General features: G+C 45.7%; 1 long non-coding RNA gene across 1 annotated transcript; it reads right to left on the bottom strand.

Moving 5' to 3' along the window:
- Nucleotides 1-10668: 10668 nt before the first annotated feature.
- On the bottom strand, nt 10669-17924 carry LOC140731837 (uncharacterized). The gene is made up of 2 exons (XR_012099927.1): nt 17176-17924; nt 10669-12291 (listed from the first exon to the last, which is right to left on the bottom strand). It is a non-coding gene; the product is annotated as an uncharacterized lncRNA (long non-coding RNA).
- Nucleotides 17925-18819: the final 895 nt, after the last annotated feature.

Below are 18819 nucleotides of genomic sequence, written 5' to 3'. Positions count from 1 at the left end.
CTTTCCCACATATCCTTGCAGCAGCAAATGTGCCTTGACTGCTTTCTTCCGAATCATTGATATCAATTGTGAAAAGTCATGTGTCCGGCACCAATTCTTGAAACACATCGCTCCTTTCATGTTACCGGGAGAAGACCCAAGTCTGCTGGGTTCTTTATTTCATATAAGCCAGTTAATTATCCCCCAAGTCAATATGTTAAAATCAAACTAAATTTATTATCAAAGTACATATATGTTACCATATACAGCCCTGAGATTATGTTTTGTGGGCAGACTTAACAAATCTATGGATTAATAACTGTACCAGAATCAATGAAATAATGAAATACAGAGGACAACAAACTGTGCAGATACAAAAAGAAGAAAGAAAAATAATAAATAAATAAACAATAAATACTAAGAACAGCTCCCCGACTTGAAGACCAACAGACTCTCACTCACCATCGAGACAGAGAGAGAGAGCGAGAGAGAGAGAGAGAGAGAGAGAGAGAGAGAGAGAGAGAGAGAGAGAGAGAGAGAGAGAGAGAGAGTGAGAGAGAGAGAGTGTGTGTGTGTGTGAGAGAGAGAGAGAGAGTGTAGGGGCCTCTGACAGCAATGCACACCAACTGCTGTCTCAATGTTTCAATCTCCCACAACGCTTCAGTTAGTAACATTGGCAAGGAATCAGGTCGCCCACAGGGCCACACCCCAAAGGCACGTATCTTCCAGGTCTCATCTGGAGGTATCGAAACTCCAGGCCACTCAAGGATTTCCAAGAGTGAGAACCCTTCGCCCGTGAAGAACTATAGTTCGAACTGCAGCTGTAAATCAAGGACTCTGACAGGACCCCGACCACTTGAAAATGAAAAAAGGAAACAAGAGGAGAGTTAAACTGTTTCACAGACAAACCTGAAGATATTTCCCAGGTCCACAAAGACCTCTGGCGCCATCTTTAGCTTCTCCCACCCAAGGGTATGAAACAATGGCAATGTTACAAAAATCATGGGGGATTTCAAGATGTAGGTAGATTGGGAAAATCTGATTGATGCTAGATCCCAAGAGAGGGAAATTGCAGAATGTCTACAAGATGACTTTCTTAGAGCAGCTTGTGGTTGAGTCCACTAGGGGAAAGGCAATTCTGGATTGGGTATTGTGTAACGACCCAGATTTGATTAGAGAGCTTAAGGTAAAGGAACCCTTAGGATCATAATATTGCAGAATTTACTCTGCAGTTTGAGAAGGAGAAGCTAAGGTCATATGTATAAGCATTACAGTGGAGTATAGTGAAATACAGAGGCATGAGTGAAGAAATGGCCAAAGCTGATTGGAAGGGGACACTAGCAGAGATGATGGAAGAATAGCAATGGCTGATTTTTCTGCAGGAAAATTTGGAAGATGCAGGAAAGATATACCCCAAAGACGAAGAAATATTTTAATGGGAGGAATGAGGCAACCGTCACTGACAAGGGAAATCAAAGACAGCAAAAAAGCAAAAGAGAGGGCGTATAGTATAGCAAAAATTAATGGGAAGTTAGAGGATTGGGGAGCTTTTAAAAACCAGCAGAAGGCACCTAAAAAAGGCCATAGAGAACAGATGTAATATGAAAGTAAGCTAGACAGTATATAAAAGATGATACAAAAAAGATTTTCTCACATATATATGAGGAGTAAAAGAGAGATGAAATTGGATATTGAACTGTTGGAAAATGATGGTGGAAAGGTAATAAATGGAGGAACAAAAGAAATGACAGATGAACTTAATAAATAGTTTGCATCAGTTTTCACTGTGGAAGACACTAGCAGCTTACCAGAAATGTGAGAGTGTCAGGGGGCAGAAGTGAGTGTAGTTACTATTACGAAGGAGAAAGTGCCTGGGAAGCTAATAAGCCTGAAAATAGATGTCATCTGGACTAGATGGGCTACACCCAGGGCTCTGAAAGAGGTAGCTGAAGAGAATTAGCAATGATCTTTCAAGAATCACTAGATTCTGGAATGGTTCCTGAGGACAAGAAATTTGCAAATGTCACTCCACTCTTTAAGAAGGGAGGAAGACAGAAGAAAGGAAATTAGAGGCCAGTTAGCCTGACTTCAGTAGTTGGAAAGATGTTGGAATCTATTATTAAGGAAGAGGCTTTGGGGTACTTGGAGGCTCATGATAAAATACTGCAAATTCAGCATGGTTTTCTGAAGGGGAAATCCTTCCTGACAAATCTGTTGGAATCCTTTGAGGAAATATCAGGCAGGATAGACAAAGGAGAGTCAGTGGATGTTGATTTACTTGGATTTTCAGAAGGCCTTTGACAAGGTGCTGCACATGAGGCTGCTTAACAAATAAAGGCTCATGGTATTATAGGAAAGATACTGGAATGGGTAGAAGATTGGCTGACTTACAGGAGGCAAAGAGTGGGGACAAAGGGGGCCATTTCTAGTTGGCTGCCAGTACCTAGCGGTGTGCTGCGGAGGTTGGTGTTGGGACCATTTCTTTTCATGTTGTATGTCAATGATTTGGCTGAAAGAATTGATGGCTTTGTGGCCAAGTTTGCAGACAATATGAAGCTAAGTAGAAGGGCAGGTAGCATCGAGGAAGCAGGCTGTCTGGAAGAAGGGCTTCGATAGACTGGGGGAAGTGGCAGATGGAATATAATGCAGGGAAGTGTATGGTCATGCACTTTGGCAGAAGGACAAAGGCATGGACTGGTTTGTAAATAGGGAGGAAATTCAGAAGTCAGAGGCACAGAGGTTAACTTGCTGGTGGAGTCAGTGGTAGGAAGGCAGGTGCAATGTCAGCATTCTGTCTGAGAAGACTGGAGTATAAAAGCAAGGATGTTATGCTGAGGCATTGGTCTGACCACACTTGGCGTGTTGTGAGCAGTTCTGGGCCTCTTTCCTAAGAAAGTATGTGCAGGATTTGGAGAGAAGCCAGAGGAGGTTCAGGAGAATAATCTCAGGAATGAAAGAATTAGCATATGAGGAGCAATTGATGGCTCTGGGCCTGTACTTACTGGAGTTTAGAAGAATGAGGGGGAGATTTCATTGAAACCTATCGAATATTGAAAGTTCATGATGGAGTGGATGTGCAGAAGATGTTTCCAATCGTGGGGTTGTCTAGGACCGGGGGCCTCAACCTCAGAATTGAGGGATGTCCATTTAGAACAGAAATGAGGAAAAATTTCTTTAGCCAGAAGGTGGTGAATCTGTGGAATTCTTTGCCAAAGATGGCTGTGCAGGGCAAGTCATTAGGTATATTTAAGGTGGAGGTTGATAGGTTTTTAATTAATCAAGGCATCAAAGGTTACGGGGAGAAGGCAGGAAAGCAGAGTTGTGAGGGATAATAAATCAGACATGATGAAATGGTGGAGGAGACTCGATGGGCCGAATGGCCTAATTCTGCTCCTAGGTCACATGGCCACAATGCAACCAGTCACTATGCACCTACAGAATTTTTTCAACGTTTTAGGTGACATACCAAATCTGTGCAAACTTCTGAGAAGGTAGAGGCATTGCTGTGCGTTCTTCGTAATTGCACTTAATCCCAGATCCTCTGAAATTATAGCTGCAAGGAATTTAAAGTTCCTGACCCACTCCAGCTCTAATGAGGACGGGCTCAATGGACCCCTGCTTGCCAGTAGATGGAATAGAATATGCAGTCATAGGGAGATTTGTGTAAAAATAATCACCTCTCAAATTCCTATGAAATCTTATCCCCTGCATGTTAAATCTTTACCCTCTAGTCTTTGATTTCCCCAGCTCTGGGAAAAAGTTCAATCACGTTATCAGATGGCCAGTAGGGAAATACAGTAGGCATACTGTCTGTGGCAACGCAACAGTGAGTCAGTGCTGGCTGGCTGCCATAGAGAGTGTGCCTTTAAATTATGCTGCCTTTCGTTGTCTGCTAATCAGCACCTGCGATAAAGTAACTGCTCTTCCACTGGGACCCAGGAAGGTTATGATTTAAGGTAGCTCTTTGAGTGATAACATTGCTAGCGCTGTAATCTATTTGCGGCCAATTTTCCAATAATTTTCTTTGGGGGGAGGGTTCAATTTGCTGCTGGAAGTGTGTGCCTTAGGTGTAAGAATGTATTTTCCCATCTCAGCCCTGACCGTGGTGCATGGTCAACACCGGGCCTCTGTAGCGTTCAGTGAGGGTGAGCCAAAGCAGCGAGATTCTCACTTCTGATCCCCACTCAGTTAAACCTGTGTGCGGAAAGGGGTAAGATATCATTGAACCCTGAGGGTGGCGCAGTGCCGTAGTTAGTTTTAGGGTCAATCCGGACCTCGGGTGCCTGGCTCTGCAGAGACTGAGAGTGTAGGCACACCTCAAATGCCGTCTATAGACTTGCTGATGACAGCTCTTTTCTCGGCAGAATCCCAGACTCGTACAGGAACGAATAGATGGTCTGGGCGAGTAGCGTTGCAACAACGGCCCTGCACTCAGTGTCAGTAAGACCAGGGAATTGGTGGACTTCTGGAAGGGGAAGTTGGGAGAACACACAGCAAACCTCATTGAGGGGGTCAGCAGCTGAAAGGGTGGGCAGCTTCAAGCCCCATGGGTGTCAACATCTCAAAGGATCTATCCTTGACCCAACATATTGACGCAGTCACGGAAAAGGCTTAGAATCCGAGAAGATTTGAGCTGTCACCAAAGACTTCAGAAGATTTCTGCAGAAGTACTGTGGAGACAATTCTGACTTGCTACATCATGGCCTGATACGGAGGCTCCAAGTCACAGAATCAATAGAGACAGCAGAGGGTTGGAGACTGGGCCAGATCACCACCATCAAGGCCAATTCAAAAGTCGGTGGTTCAGGAAAGGGCATCCATCATTACGGGCCCTCACCATCAAGGGACATGCCCTCTTCTGATGACTACCACCAGGGAGGAGGTACAGGAGCCTGGAGACCCAAACCTGACAATTTAGGAACAGCTTCCTCTTCTCTGCCATCAGACTTCTGAATGGTCCACAAACCCAAGAACAATCCTCTTTTGTTCAATTTCAAGTTAAATTATATTTCAATTATACACAAATACCCATGAAATCAGCCAGATAAAACTGCGTCCCTCCAGAGTCAAGGTGCTAAGCACAGTACAACAGTCATATACAACACAAGGCACTTATAAGAGAGCAGCAAAACATACAATCACACTAAAAAACACATATTTCACAAGTTCTCCCTATGACCACGTGGATTTCCTCTGGGTGCTCTGGTTTCCTCCCACAGTCCGAAGACATACTAGTTCAGATTCAGTTTATTGTTATTTAGAAACCACAAATGCAATGCAGTTAAAAAATGAGACAATGTTCCTCCAGAATGATATCATAAAAGCATATGACAAAACAGACTACACTAGAAAATCCACATAACGTTTGGCAATCCCCAATCCAGAGTCCGGAGAGGCTGCTGCATATTAATATCGTGCTACTGTCTTAGCGCGTTCCCTGGAAAGGAGCTCCAAATCCACCAGACAAAAACAAGACCAAAAACTAAAGCTACAAGACCTGCACAAAACCACATAGTTACAACATATAGTTACAACAGTACAAACAATAGTATAATTGATTAAAAAACAGACTATGGGCACAGTAAAAGATGTTAAAGGACTATAAGTTCAAAAGAAATCACCACACAGTTTCCACAAGTCCCCAGGGTCCCGACAGACTCGTCATCCCACGCCGGCGGCAGAAGGGAATAAAATTAATCTTTGTAAACCGTCTCGTGATTAGGCTCAGATTAAATACGGGGAATTCCTGGGCAGTGCGGCTCAGAGGGTCATAAGGGCCTATTATGTTGTGTATTTCCAAAAATAAATAAATAAAGTCTCCGTGGATGACGTGTCCTGTAAGTTGATGGTTCACGCATGTATTGGCGAGAATAAGCAGCTCTCAGCAGTCCGCACATGCAATCCAGCTTGTTGTTCCACTGATCAACCACTGGAGGGCAACACTGCTGGGGGTGAGGGGGCCAGCCCTCAACCCAGCATGGATGCTGCGATACACTGCCTCTGTCGTCTCTTCTCCTGGAGTGCTGCAACAGGCAAGCCTGCAGCTTGAGGCCTAGTCCTTGCAACAATCATGGCCCACGCTCCTCAGTGATCTGTATTGCCTGTATACAAGAGGATCTGCATCATTCTACATTATCAACGTCCAAAAAGAGTCCTGTGATTGCGAGAGGAATGTCACTCGTATTTAGACTGCACACCTCCTTTGTGAACCGACTCCGAGGTCTTCCTTTAGCAGGCAACAACATGGTCTGTACCAAGTCCAGCTCCTCCACCAATGAGAAGCTCACCAATGGGGTAGACCTGCAGTGCTTCAAGTTCTTAATGTCCAGCATTGTCATAGAAACATAGAAAACCTACAGCACAATACAGGCCCTTCGGCCCACAAAGCTGTGCTGAACATGTCCTTACCTTAGAACTATCTAGGCTTTACCCATAGTGCTCTATTTTTCTAAGCTCCATGTATCCATCCAGGAGTCTCTTAATATCGTTTCCACCACCGCTGCCGGCAGCCCATTCCACGCACTCACCACTCTCTGCAAAAAAAACTTACCCCTGACATCTCCTCTGTACCTACTTCCAAGCACCTTAAAACAATGGCTTTTCGTGCTAGTCATTTCAGCCCTGGGAAAAGCCTCTGACTATCCACATGATCAATGCCTCTCATTATCTTGTACACCTCTATCAGGTCACCTCTCATCCTCTGTCGCTCCAAGGAGAAAAGGCCGCGTTCACTCAACCTATTCTCACAAGGCATGCTCCCCAATCCAGGCAACATCCTTGTAAGTCTCCTCTGCACCCTTGCTATGGTTTCCACATCCTTCCTGTAGTGAGGCGACCAGAATTGAGCACAGTATTCCAAGTGGGGTCTGACCAGGGTCCTATATAGCTGCAACGTTACCTCTCGGCTCTTAAGCTCAATCCCACGATTGATGAAGGCCAATGCACCGTCTGCCTTCTTAACAACAGAATCAACCTGCGTAGCAGCTTTGAGTGTCCTATGGACTTGGGCTCCAAGATCCCACTGATCCTCCACACTGCCAAGAGTCTTACCATAAATGCTATATTCTGCCATCATATTTGACCTACCAAAATGAACCACCTCACACTTATCTGAGTTGAACTCCATCTGCCACTTCTCAGCCCAGTTTTGCATCCTATCAATGTCCTGCTGTAACCTCTGACAGCCATCCACACTATCCACAACACCTCCAACCTTTGTGTCATCAGCAAATTTACTAACCCATCCCTCCACTTCCTCTTGTCCTGTGATAGCAAAAAAAATGTTTAAAGACAAAAACACCTTTGGCTAACCCCTAATAGGCTGCTGTGCCCGAGCATGCCGCCATTTTGCCAGATACTTTGGCATTATTCATATATTGTTCATTGTAACTCTGTGATTTGTTACATCTACACTATATTGCTGCCCAAAACAGCAAATATCGTGATTTATGTCAGTGACAATAAACCTGATCCTGATTCTATAACACTCTCCTCCCATATCTCAAAGACTTGCAGGTTGGTAGTTTAGGCTACGTCCACACTACGCCAGATAAATCCGTAACCGAAGCTTTTTCTCTTCGTTTTTACCCTCCGTCCACACTAAAACGGTGTTTTCGTCTCCTGAAACCAAAGCTTTTCAAAAACGTTTTCCAAGGTGGGTATTTTTGAAAATGCTGCTCGGGCAGATCAGTGTGGACGGCATAACCGGAGAAATCTGAAAACGCTGTCAGACGGCAGCACGCTATTTCATTGTTTTCTTGAACGCAACCTAACAATTTCAGAACAGACGGCAACGAAACTGACGCCAGAAGAGTTAGAAATGTACTCACCAAATACTTTGACCCATATCTTACTGAATAAATAAGTATTCTGTACTCACTGTGCCCTGTTTTCTGTCCTTGCTCATATGAAGGTGGTTTACCTATTTATGCAAGTACTTCTCTGACAATAGATGTGTAACAGCCTAATGTAACATTGTATGGAAATACAAGATAACACTGACGCAGACATGTTTTATACATTTAACAAGGAGCTTTATTAATGCAACAGAGTTAGTCAGTTTTTCAATGTTCGTTGTCAGCCGGGTCAATCTGTCCGTGAACTCCCTGTCGGTTGCCGCCGTACGCTCCAGTATTTGTGTTTTTTTTAGTTTTAAGTTCTTCTGCACAAGAACCAACAGCTGTCCGTCGTTTTAAGTTTTTCTAGTCTGTAACTACACAAACGCGCACTTTTACGGCGTGATTCAACACCAAACAAGTCACTTGTTTTCGGTAGGTGTGTCCTGCGCATGCGCAGCAGGAGAAGATTTGCCGAAATCTCCGTTTCATTGTGGATAGAGATATTTTCAAAAACGCATAGTGTGGACGCCTATCGTTTTTACGCGAAACTGGCGTTTTCAAAATTATCCGGTGTAGTGTGGATGTAGCCTTAATTGACCACTGTAAATTGCCATTGATGTGGAGGGGAGAGCAACTGGAGAGAGTTAATGGCATAGTACGGAGATTTAAATGGAGGAATAAACTTGATAGGCTGAAGGGCCTGTTTCTATGCCCTAAGAATCAATAACAAGGAGCTGATGCACTTCTGAAGATAAATACGTGCATTGGGATCAGGCACGAGGGAAGTGTCAGAAGATGGCTGATGCCTTTGAAATTGCTGCCAAAATGAAACTGATGCCTTCAGGAAACAAAGAAAGCAATGAGACTCACAGAAACACAATGGTAGGAAAAGAAACTAGACAGGTGAGTATATCTTTGAAAGATAGCACTGATAGCTTTGTGTCTGCTGCTGATAGTGTTTGGTCTTTGGTCGGGACGATCAGCAGACAGATGCAGGACAATGGAGAGGGAGAATTCCACCGATGTAGGTCGCTGTACTGGCAGCCGCACCGGACTTCAGAAATGTATTCACAAACCAGAGAAAATCTGCAAATGCCGGAAGTCTGAGCAACACACACCTCCCGAGTGTTCCTCTGGAGGAACTCAGCAGGCCAGGCAGCATCTATGGAAAAGAGTACAGTTGACATTTCAGGCCAAAACCCTTCGGCAGGACTGGGTGTATTGTTCAGAAATCTGTGAGTAGAAAGAGGGTATTTAACCCAATGGCATCTTTAAATAGGGCAGCATAGTAGTTTAGCGGTTTGGCGTAACACTTTTACAGTACCAGCAACACGGGTTCAATTCCCACCACTGTCTGTAAGGAGTTTGTACATTCTCCTCGTGACCGCATGGATTTCCTCCCACATTCTACAGAGCACAGGTTGGTAGTGAATTTGTCACATGTGGGCAGCGCAGACTTGTTGGGCCACAAGGCCCTGTTACTGTGCTGCCTCTCTAAATAAAAATAAAGGAAAGGTATGTTGCAGTTAGTGGGCGATTTCTTTCCATGCCCAATGACATAATTTGTGTACAAGGCAGGTTACAGCAGTGGTTTGCCATTGCCTTCAGCCTAGTGAGTTTTCACCAGCTCTTAACGGATGGAGAGCGTGCAAGGGAGCTGGATGGATTTGAACTCGGGACCTCTCGCCCCAAAGCCCAGCGCTGATGCCACTACGCCACCAGCCGGCTCGAAGTAAAATAAAAGAGCTATTAAGTTAGTCCCATTCCCTACTGTCCCTGTATTTATCTTATTAATATATATCCTGTTTCCTTTTGAAAGCTAAGATCAAAACTACTTCCAGCAGATGTTTAGACTGTGCATTCTATCGTTATAGTATCATCTTCATTTGTTGTCTGTTTTTTTATGTTCCTGTTATTTTAATTACTGACCTACCCTCCAATGGAAATGATTTCTCCTTTTGGATCCTCTATAAGAAAAGGTCTTTATTTCCACAGAGCAGGAATTTCATAGAGGTTTGATTGAATATCAGGCCATCAACTTTACAGATTCAATGCATCGGCAATCTCTGGGGAGGATGGCCAGGAGTGGCAAATGTGATTGCTCCTCTCACACCCACCTCTTGTGAAAACATAATTCCTCCACCCACAGATCAGATGCATTACTCCGTTCACCCCACACCTCTTCCTCTTCCCCAGCCACCTTGGCAAAGGGTGACATTTGTAATCCATGTTGAACTCTCCTAATAGAAATTGTATTTGTCTCTGTACAGTGCAATTTACCTTTAACACATCTATTAAACTTGAGCAGCAGGGTTTCTCATTAGAATGGTTAAAAAGTCAGGAAGCACACAGCAGGGTCAGAAAGCAGCTACGGAAAGAGAAACGGGTTATTGTTTCAAGTCGGAGACCTTTCATCAGAACTTCAGAACTGAGAAAACAAGTAAGCTGCAAATTGCCAAGAGGGTGGGGGAGGGTTAGACAGGACAAAGAGAATCTCTCTGATAGGGTGAGGCTAGGGTTGCCATGGCAATGCCCTGTTTGCAGAGCTGTGTGGTTGATAGATTACCGAGAGCAGGGAGAAAAGAAACAAAGGCAACTGTTAAACCTGTTAAGTGTTTTACAGCACTTCAGTCACTGAGTTCAAAAGAAGAATGTCAGAAAGGCCCACTAAATCAGGCAGCGTCTGTGGAGAGAGTAAAACCGAATTCATATTACAGATGGAATACCTGAGAGGCGCAACACAAAAACAGGCCCATCAGCCCACCGAGTCTGCGCCAATCCTTAACCACCCATTTATCCAAACCACATTTGATACTGAATGTCAGAAATAACTCACACCATGAGTCTCAGCAAACTGCAAAGCGGCAAAGCTTTATTTTTCACGAGTCTGCAGAGTCGGACCCAAAACTGCTCCAGCAGTATTGAGCCCAGAGCATTACATTTCATTTCCTTTTATACAGTTTCAAGTAGGTTATCACGTGTCCCTCAGTTGCTGTATCATTCCTACAATTATTCATAGTCAGCTCCACTCTCCCCCTCCCCACAGGCTTGTACATTTCGGGGGTCACATACACATTTTCTCATATCCTCTGTCCTTGGAGTTAGCCATCCGCAGAGCCATGTCTGCCAAGTTTTCAAAACACTCATCGGCCTTGGAGTTAGCCACAAGAGTACAGCTTATCTCCATCTGTTTCATCCACCTCCGCTCTCAGCTCCTAGCTTAATGACTCCCTTTTAGTTCTTCATGATTACCACAAGGTACAGATTGTACCTATACAGTTTTGCAAGAATCTTATATCCTTATTTAGCAATGTGTCAGCATATGTTTTGTAAGCTTAGATCTTAGCACAGTCTAACCTTAACCCTTTCACTTCTTACAATTCCACCCTTTTTCTTTTTAGAGTGTGCTAAGGATTTGTCCAGGGATTCCACTCTTTCAGTTCCCTGCCTCGTTGCAACAGCATTTTAGCCGGGTCAGCTGGGTTCCCTGGCTGCATTACCTGTACTACTACTCGCGTTATTAATGCTCTCAAGCAGGGTATTAAGCATGGTAATATGATTATCATTATGAGTATTCCGCCTAATATTAACAGGGCTATTCGCCACCAGCTTCCTCCCAGTCCTTTTCTTATCCCAATCATGAGCCAATAGCTCCCACACACTCAAACTCTCACCTATCCATGGCCATTGCTCGCTCATGTGGGGTCCCCCACAAACCCAACAGTCACTTACATTTAAACTTGTAGCTATTCGAGTTGCTAAGTCTATAAACAGGTTTTCCTTCATTTCCGGTCTTGTTTTTCCATAGGTTCCCCATTCTTCTCTGACTCCACCAAACTCTGCCCTTCCTTTTTCTTTCCTTTCACATATCCATTCTGTCTCAGGGCATGTACTTTCTCGTACACTCCAACTTCTCCCTTCTCCTTTTTCTTCTCTCACTGATCCACCGGGGTATCCCCTGTTCTTTCTCAGGGTATATTTTATTCCTCCCTCTTCACATTCCTCTTTTTCTTTTCCATAACATTGGTCATTTACATGTGAATGTGACACAAGGGCCCCGGGTCGTTCTTTTCCTTTCTCCAAAACTCGGTTCCTACACTTGTCACATTTCCCTTCTATTTTTCCCACATACAGAATTAAATATATTACAGTCAATAATGTAACAGTCCACATTGAGTTCATTTTTGTTGCCTTTTCAGTTTCACCACCAACGGTTCTTCACTGGGAACACAGGTCCACTCCGTGTGTCCCTCAGGCTTAACTGGTCCCTTTATTCTGGATGCGTGGGTCCACCCTTTCTCTTTTGTTCGTACGGCCGCCTCGGTGGTTAACAGGACCTGGAAAGGGCCTTCCCACTGTGGTTGTAACTTCTCCGGCTTCCAGGTCCGTACCAGAACCCAATCTCCAGGCACGATCTGATGTAAAGCAAAGTCGAGCGGCGGAGTCTGGGCCAAGAGACCCTTCTTCCGCAGTTCTGCAAAGGAACGAGATAGTGCCAGTAAATAGTTCCTTATAAAAATATCACCCCCTTGTAGCGTGGGGTACCCTTCTACCTTATTCCAATACGGGAGTCCAAACAGCATTTCATAGGGGGAGATTCCTATATCCTTCCTGGGTGCTGTTCGGATTCTTAACAGGGCGATGGGGAGACACTTAGTCCAGGGTAACTTGGTTTCTAGCATTAATTTGGTCAATTGCGCCTTTAAGGTACTGTTCATCCTTTCCACCCGTCCCGAACTCTGGGGATGCCACGGGGTATGGTATTTCCATTGGATACTCAATGCATCACAAATCAACTGGTGCGTCTTGGAGGCAAAGTGTGTCCCTCTGTCCGAGTCTATGGACCCCATGATCCCATATCTGGGGATTATGTTTTCTAGTAGTATTCGGGCTACTGTAGGCGCATCGGCCTTTGTGGTCGGGTATGCTTCCACCCAGTGGGTAAAATGATCCACTATTACTAACAGGTACTTCCATCTCTGCACTGAGGGTAGTTCGGTAAAGTCGATCTGGACTCTATGGAACGGTCTCATGGCCAGTGGCTGGCCACCTCTTGGAGTGGATCGCATCACTTTCTTGTTTATCCGCTGGCACGTCGGACATCCAGTTATCTCTTGCTGGGCCAGTGTGTATATTCCTTTGCATACATAGTCCCTCAGAATTGTGTCGCACATGGCCTGTACTCCCCAGTGGGTTTGATGGTGCAACTGTTGGAGGATGTTGCGGGTTACTTCCTTATTTAGTACCTGTCTCCCATCCGGGACCGTCCATTTACCATCAGTGTCTTTTCGGGCTCCTAGTTGGTTCATGCTATCAATCTCTATTTGGGTAAACATAGGTTGTTTAGTAAGTCCTTCCCTCACTGGTATCAAGGTCAGGAGTTGGATCGGGTCTTCAACGGCTGCTCGTTTGGCCTCCCCATCGGCTAGACGGTTCCCTACTGCTTCAGGTGTTGATCCTTTTTGGTGTCCGGGTACATGTACTACCGCAATCTCATTTGGTAGGGCCAGGGCTTCCAATGTCATACTTATCATTTGCTCGTGTGCCAGTCCCTTTCCTCTGGCCGTTATCAGTCCTCTTTCTTTCCATATCTTCCCAAAGGTATGTACTATCCCATAGGCGTACTTAGAGTCAGTGTATATTGTTCCGATCCTCTTCTCCAATATCCTCAGAGCCCTCTGGAGTGCGTATAATTCGCATGACTGGGCCGACCAGTTTCCCGGTAATCTCCCGGACTCCACTATTCTTTCAGTCTCTCCGTCAATGATGGCATATCCGCTGTGCCGTACTCCATCAATACATCGTGAGGATCCATCTATATACAATTCCTGTCCTTCTCCCAGGGGAACTTCCTGTAAGTCCTCCCGGCTCTTTGTTTGCAAGTCCAACAATTCAATACAGTCGTGTTCTGACTCCTTTTCTTCTAGTCCTCCATAGAGGAACTGGGCTGGGTTGCAACTGGAATCCTTTGCGAAGTTTAGGTCTTCTCCGGTCATCAGTATAGTTTCGTACTTTAGAATGCGGGAGTCAGTGAGCCACCGATGTGCCTTCTGGGCTAGTAGGGTGCTGACCGAGTGGGGAGAATGCACTGTGATCTTCCCTCCAAAGGTTAGTTTCCGGGCTTCCTCTACCAATACCGCTGTCGCTGCCACTGCTTGGATACAGGTGGGCCATCCACGCGATACCGGGTCTAACATTTTTGACAGGAAAGCCACGGGTTGCCGCTTTCCTCCTCTTAGTTGGGTGAGTACCCCTTGGGCCATTCCTTCGGCATTGTTGACGTACAGCTGGAATGGTTTTTCCAGGGCTGGCAAGACTAACACCGGAGCACGGATCAATTGCCCCTTGATATAGTTGAATTTTTGCTCCTCTTCCTTTGTCCATTTTACTGTTTGCTCATCTTGCCCGAGTTTATCATACAGAAATTTCACCAGGGGAGTATAATTCTCAATCCAGATTCGACAATACCCCACTAACCCCAGGAACTGTCGTATCTCCTTCTTGGTACGAGGTAGCGACATCCCTGTTATTCCAGCTATCCTTTCTGGGGTAATGCTTCGCTGTCCCTTACTGACCCGGTGTCCCAGATACCTTACTTCCTTTTCCACGAATTGTAACTTTTTCTTGGAGACCCGTAGCCCCTTTTTCCCTAGGAAGTTCAGTAATCTGATGGTATCTTCCTGCACCCCTTTCTGTGTTGGCCCGGATAGTAATAAATCATCCACATACTGTAGCAGTTGGTTCTCTGGAGCACATTGGAATTCCGCTAGTACTTGCTCCAAGACCTGCCCGAATAGGTTAGGTGACTCAGTGAATCCTTGCGGCAGGACCGTCCATCTGAGTTGTCTTTTCCGCCCTGTTGTAGGATTTTCCCATTCAAACGCAAACATGTCCCGACTGCTTTCTTCTAGCGGGCAACTCCAGAAAGCATCTTTTAGATCTATTACACTGAACCATTCATGGTCAGGGGAGATTTTACTCATCAGGGTGTACGGGTTGGGTACTACCGGGTATCGGGTCTGGACTACTGCATTTAGACCCCGCAGGTCTTGTACCATCCGATAAGTCCCGTCCGGCTTTCGCACCGGGAGGATGGGGGTATTATATGGCGACATACATTCTTCCAGCAGTCCATCTGCGATCAGCCCTTCAATTACCGGCTGCAGCCCTTTTCTTCCTTCCATCGCAATGGGATACTGCTTCCTCCTTACTGGGCGACCGTCCGGTAGCAAGGTGATCTGTAGAGGGCTGATGTTCAATCCTCCCCTATTTCCCTCTCTATACCACACCTCGGGCTCTATTTTCTGGTCGTCCTCTTCTTTTAATGCGAATAATTTTACTATTATTTCTCCATTGTTCGGCACTGTTCCAATGCCCAGTTGCACTTGCAGGTCCCTTCCTAATAGGTTGAATCCTGCCGAGGGCAGCAGGAGAAGGTCTTGCCTTGTTGCCCTATCTTCATATCCGACTTCCACATTGTCCACAATGGGCACTTGTATCGTTTTTCCTCCGATACCGGATACCTTCATTACTCTTGTTCCTGTTCGGGCGCCGGGAGGTATCTGGATTACACTGGATCTTTCAGCACCCGAATCTACCATAAAGGTTGTATCTGACCCTTGGGGACCTAATTTCAGATTTACCAGGGGTTCCTGTCGATAGTTTCTTCTCCCCAAGGGTAGGAACCCCCGACCCCCCTAGTCTTCGTCCTCCATCATGGCATATGACCTGACCTCTCGCCGATACTTAGGACATTCCCGTTTAAAATGCCCTTCCTCGTTACAGTGGAAGCATCTTAGAGTCCTTCGCGTTTTCCTTCCTGGTTCTTGGCCATTGCCTCGGTCTGACCACGTTCCCCTCTTTTCCCTGTTTTCTGTGGTTACTTGCCGTACTGTCTGAACCATTATCCTAGCGGTCTTTTTCTGTTTCTCCTCGTCTCTTCTTACAAACACCTTCTGCGCTTCTCGCAGTAATTCACTCAAGGGTTTTGAATTCCAGTCCTCTATCTTTTCTAGCTTTTTCCGAATATCTGGCCAAGCTTTTGATACAAATTCTACCCTGATTAACTGTTGCCCCACCTCCGTCTCCGGGTCTACCCCCGCATATTGTTGCATATTTTTCCGAATTCTATCCAGGAAGTCAGTTGGGGTCTCATCGGGGTTTTGATGACTTCCAAATGCCTTATTGAAATTATGACCCTTGGGGACCGCTTGTCTTATCCCCTTGATCAGGAATTCCCTCATATCCCTCATGTTTCCTCGTCCTTCAGGAGTCTGTTTGTTCCAGTTTGGCTCCGTGAGGGGAAACTTAGGTGCCCCTTCGGTAGTCTTTTCTTTCTCCCACATAACTATAGCCGCTTGTCTTATCATTTGTCTCTCTTGGGTTGAGAATAACGTCCCCATGATGGAATACATTTCATCCCAGGTGTATATATTAGGCCCGAGGAACTGATCCAACTGTTCAGCCAGTCCCATCGGATCTTCCAGGAGGTTCTTCATTTCTTTTTTAAAGGTTCTTACCTCAGTGCTGGTCAGGGGAACATTCACATACCCCGTTCCCCCATCAGGTCCACTCATCGGGACCTCCCTTAAGGGGCATAACTTGGGCTCCTCTTCCTTTTTCACCCGTTGTCGTGTCCGGGAGCGCGTCATAATAAAGGGGGGTCCTGATTGTGGTGGATTCCCTTCCTCCCACTTCTTCCTTTCTTTTTCTAACCACTCATCGTATTCCTCTTTTCGTTTTTCTTCTTCTTCCGCCCATTCTTCCCGTTCTTTTTCCTTTTCAGCCTCCGCCTCCCGTGCCGGATCGTCCGGTTGGAGGGGGGCAGAGGGAGCCGCCTCCGGTTGTTCAGGCCGGGGCACGTAAGGCGGAGGTAAATGATTCAATACTTCCCAAGGAGGTTTCTCCTTGTTCTTTGTTTCCAATTTGTAACTTCTGGCTGAGTCTCCTGGCCCCGAAACCCAGCAAGAGGCGTATTCACTTTCTTCTTCTTTTACATTTGGCTTAGAGTTTACATATATGTTTAAGGCCTGTCTAACCCAATCCTCATCTGACCCAAATGGTGGCCACCATACCGAGGACCCTTTTATTGGCTGTTTGGACCATAATTTGCAATATTCTACCATTCTCTTTTTCTGCTTTCCCTTTGTTCGTCCATATCCCCATCCTGCAAACATTCTACCGAGGGGGCTATCAGGAGGTACCTTCGGGAACAAACCCGAACTCTCCGGCTCCTCTTCCTTTGAGCTTCCCCCTCCCATTATTCCCTTCCCGGCCCGGTTCTTTTTACTCTAGGTGTCGTCACACCTAGTTTACCCGGTCACACCCACCTAGATCTCAGTTAGCTAGTCTCACTTACCCGGTGTGCCGTAGAACCGTCTCCTTTCCTCCCTGCTTTGCCGCCTTGCGCTGTCCGGATCTCACTCGCTCAAGCCGTTTCAGACGACGAGCAAGGAATCAGGGACTGCCGAACTCGGCAGGGTGCACCTTCTCCGATGTCCTTCCTCTCGCCCTCCACGACCGGAGTGGGGATCCCGGACGAGACCCCCAGCTGTCAGAAATAACTCACACCATGAGTCTCAGCAAACTGCAAAGCGGCAAAGCTTTATTTTTCACGAGTCTGCAGAGTCGGACCCAAAACTGCTCCAGCAGTATTGAGCCCAGAGCATTACATTTCATTTCCTTTTATACAGTTTCAAGTAGGTTATCACGTGTCCCTCAGTTGCTGTATCATTCCTACAATTATTCATAGTCAGCTCCACTCTCCCCCTCCCCACAGGCTTGTACATTTCGGGGGTCACATACACATTTTCTCATATCCTCTGTCCTTGGAGTTAGCCATCCGCAGAGCCATGTCTGCCAAGTTTTCAAAACACTCATCGGCCTTGGAGTTAGCCACAAGAGTACAGCTTATCTCCATCTGTTTCATCCACCTCCGCTCTCAGCTCCTAGCTTAATGACTCCCTTTTAGTTCTTCATGATTACCACAAGGTACAGATTGTACCTATACAGTTTTGCAAGAATCTTATATCCTTATTTAGCAATGTGTCAGCATATGTTTTGTAAGCTTAGATCTTAGCACAGTCTAACCTTAACCCTTTCACTTCTTACACTGAACAAGAGAAAATCTGCAGGTGCTGGAAATCCAAGCAACACACAAAAGGCCAGGCACCATCTAAGGAAATCCATAAACAGTCAACGTTTCGGGCTGAGACCCTTCATCAGCACCCTTTAGGTGAAATAATACCCAAGTTTACAGTATACAAGACTGCAGGGAGCAGGGAGACAAGTTTCCAGACACTGCTCTTGCTGAGGATATTGAATCTGAAAGAAAGAGCCGAGGAGGACTGAAATCATTGAGGCGGATGAGGAGGTGAACAAGTATTCAGCACCATCTTCCAGCCCCCACTCTCCTGCGGGCTACGTACAATACTTCTAAATATACCTCTTTTGAATTACTCTCACTGCAACCTACAACATGTAATTTCCCTTTAAGCAACATACTTTTAAATTGACTTAATGAACTACAGAATTCACAATCTTCCCAAGGACTCCATGGACTTAGCTTTCATGCTGGTACAGCACCTTTAAGCAGACGAAGGCTCTGCCATAGCTGGAAGCGAGCCAGGCTGAAATGCAGATGAGTGAAGCCCCCTACCTTGCATCTTGTTGGCAAATTTATAGTTGCTGGAGAACAAAACTGAGGACCCGAGGGCAAGATTGCTGTATCGAAGGGAAATGAGAAATTGTTGTGTTCTGTGTTTGACCGAGACATGGTTTACTCAGAATACATCAGATACGGCAATCAGTCTCGAAGGTTTCTCAATACCCAGGATGGACCAAACCGCTAATGCGGAAAAGGCAAAAGGTGGAGCTGTTTGTTTCGTGATAAACTCGCTGTGATGCTCTGATATGGCGGTTTTGTTAAACTCTTTTTCCCCCAACTTCAAACACCTAACGATCAAATTCCAATCGCGCTCTTTACCAAGATCTGCTGAGGGCC

The sequence above is a fragment of the Hemitrygon akajei genome, chromosome 8, assembly GCF_048418815.1.
Source record: "Hemitrygon akajei chromosome 8, sHemAka1.3, whole genome shotgun sequence".
In the NCBI taxonomy this organism is placed as follows: domain Eukaryota; kingdom Metazoa; phylum Chordata; class Chondrichthyes; order Myliobatiformes; family Dasyatidae; genus Hemitrygon; species Hemitrygon akajei.
This window is presented reverse-complemented; position numbering and strand designations above follow the sequence as displayed.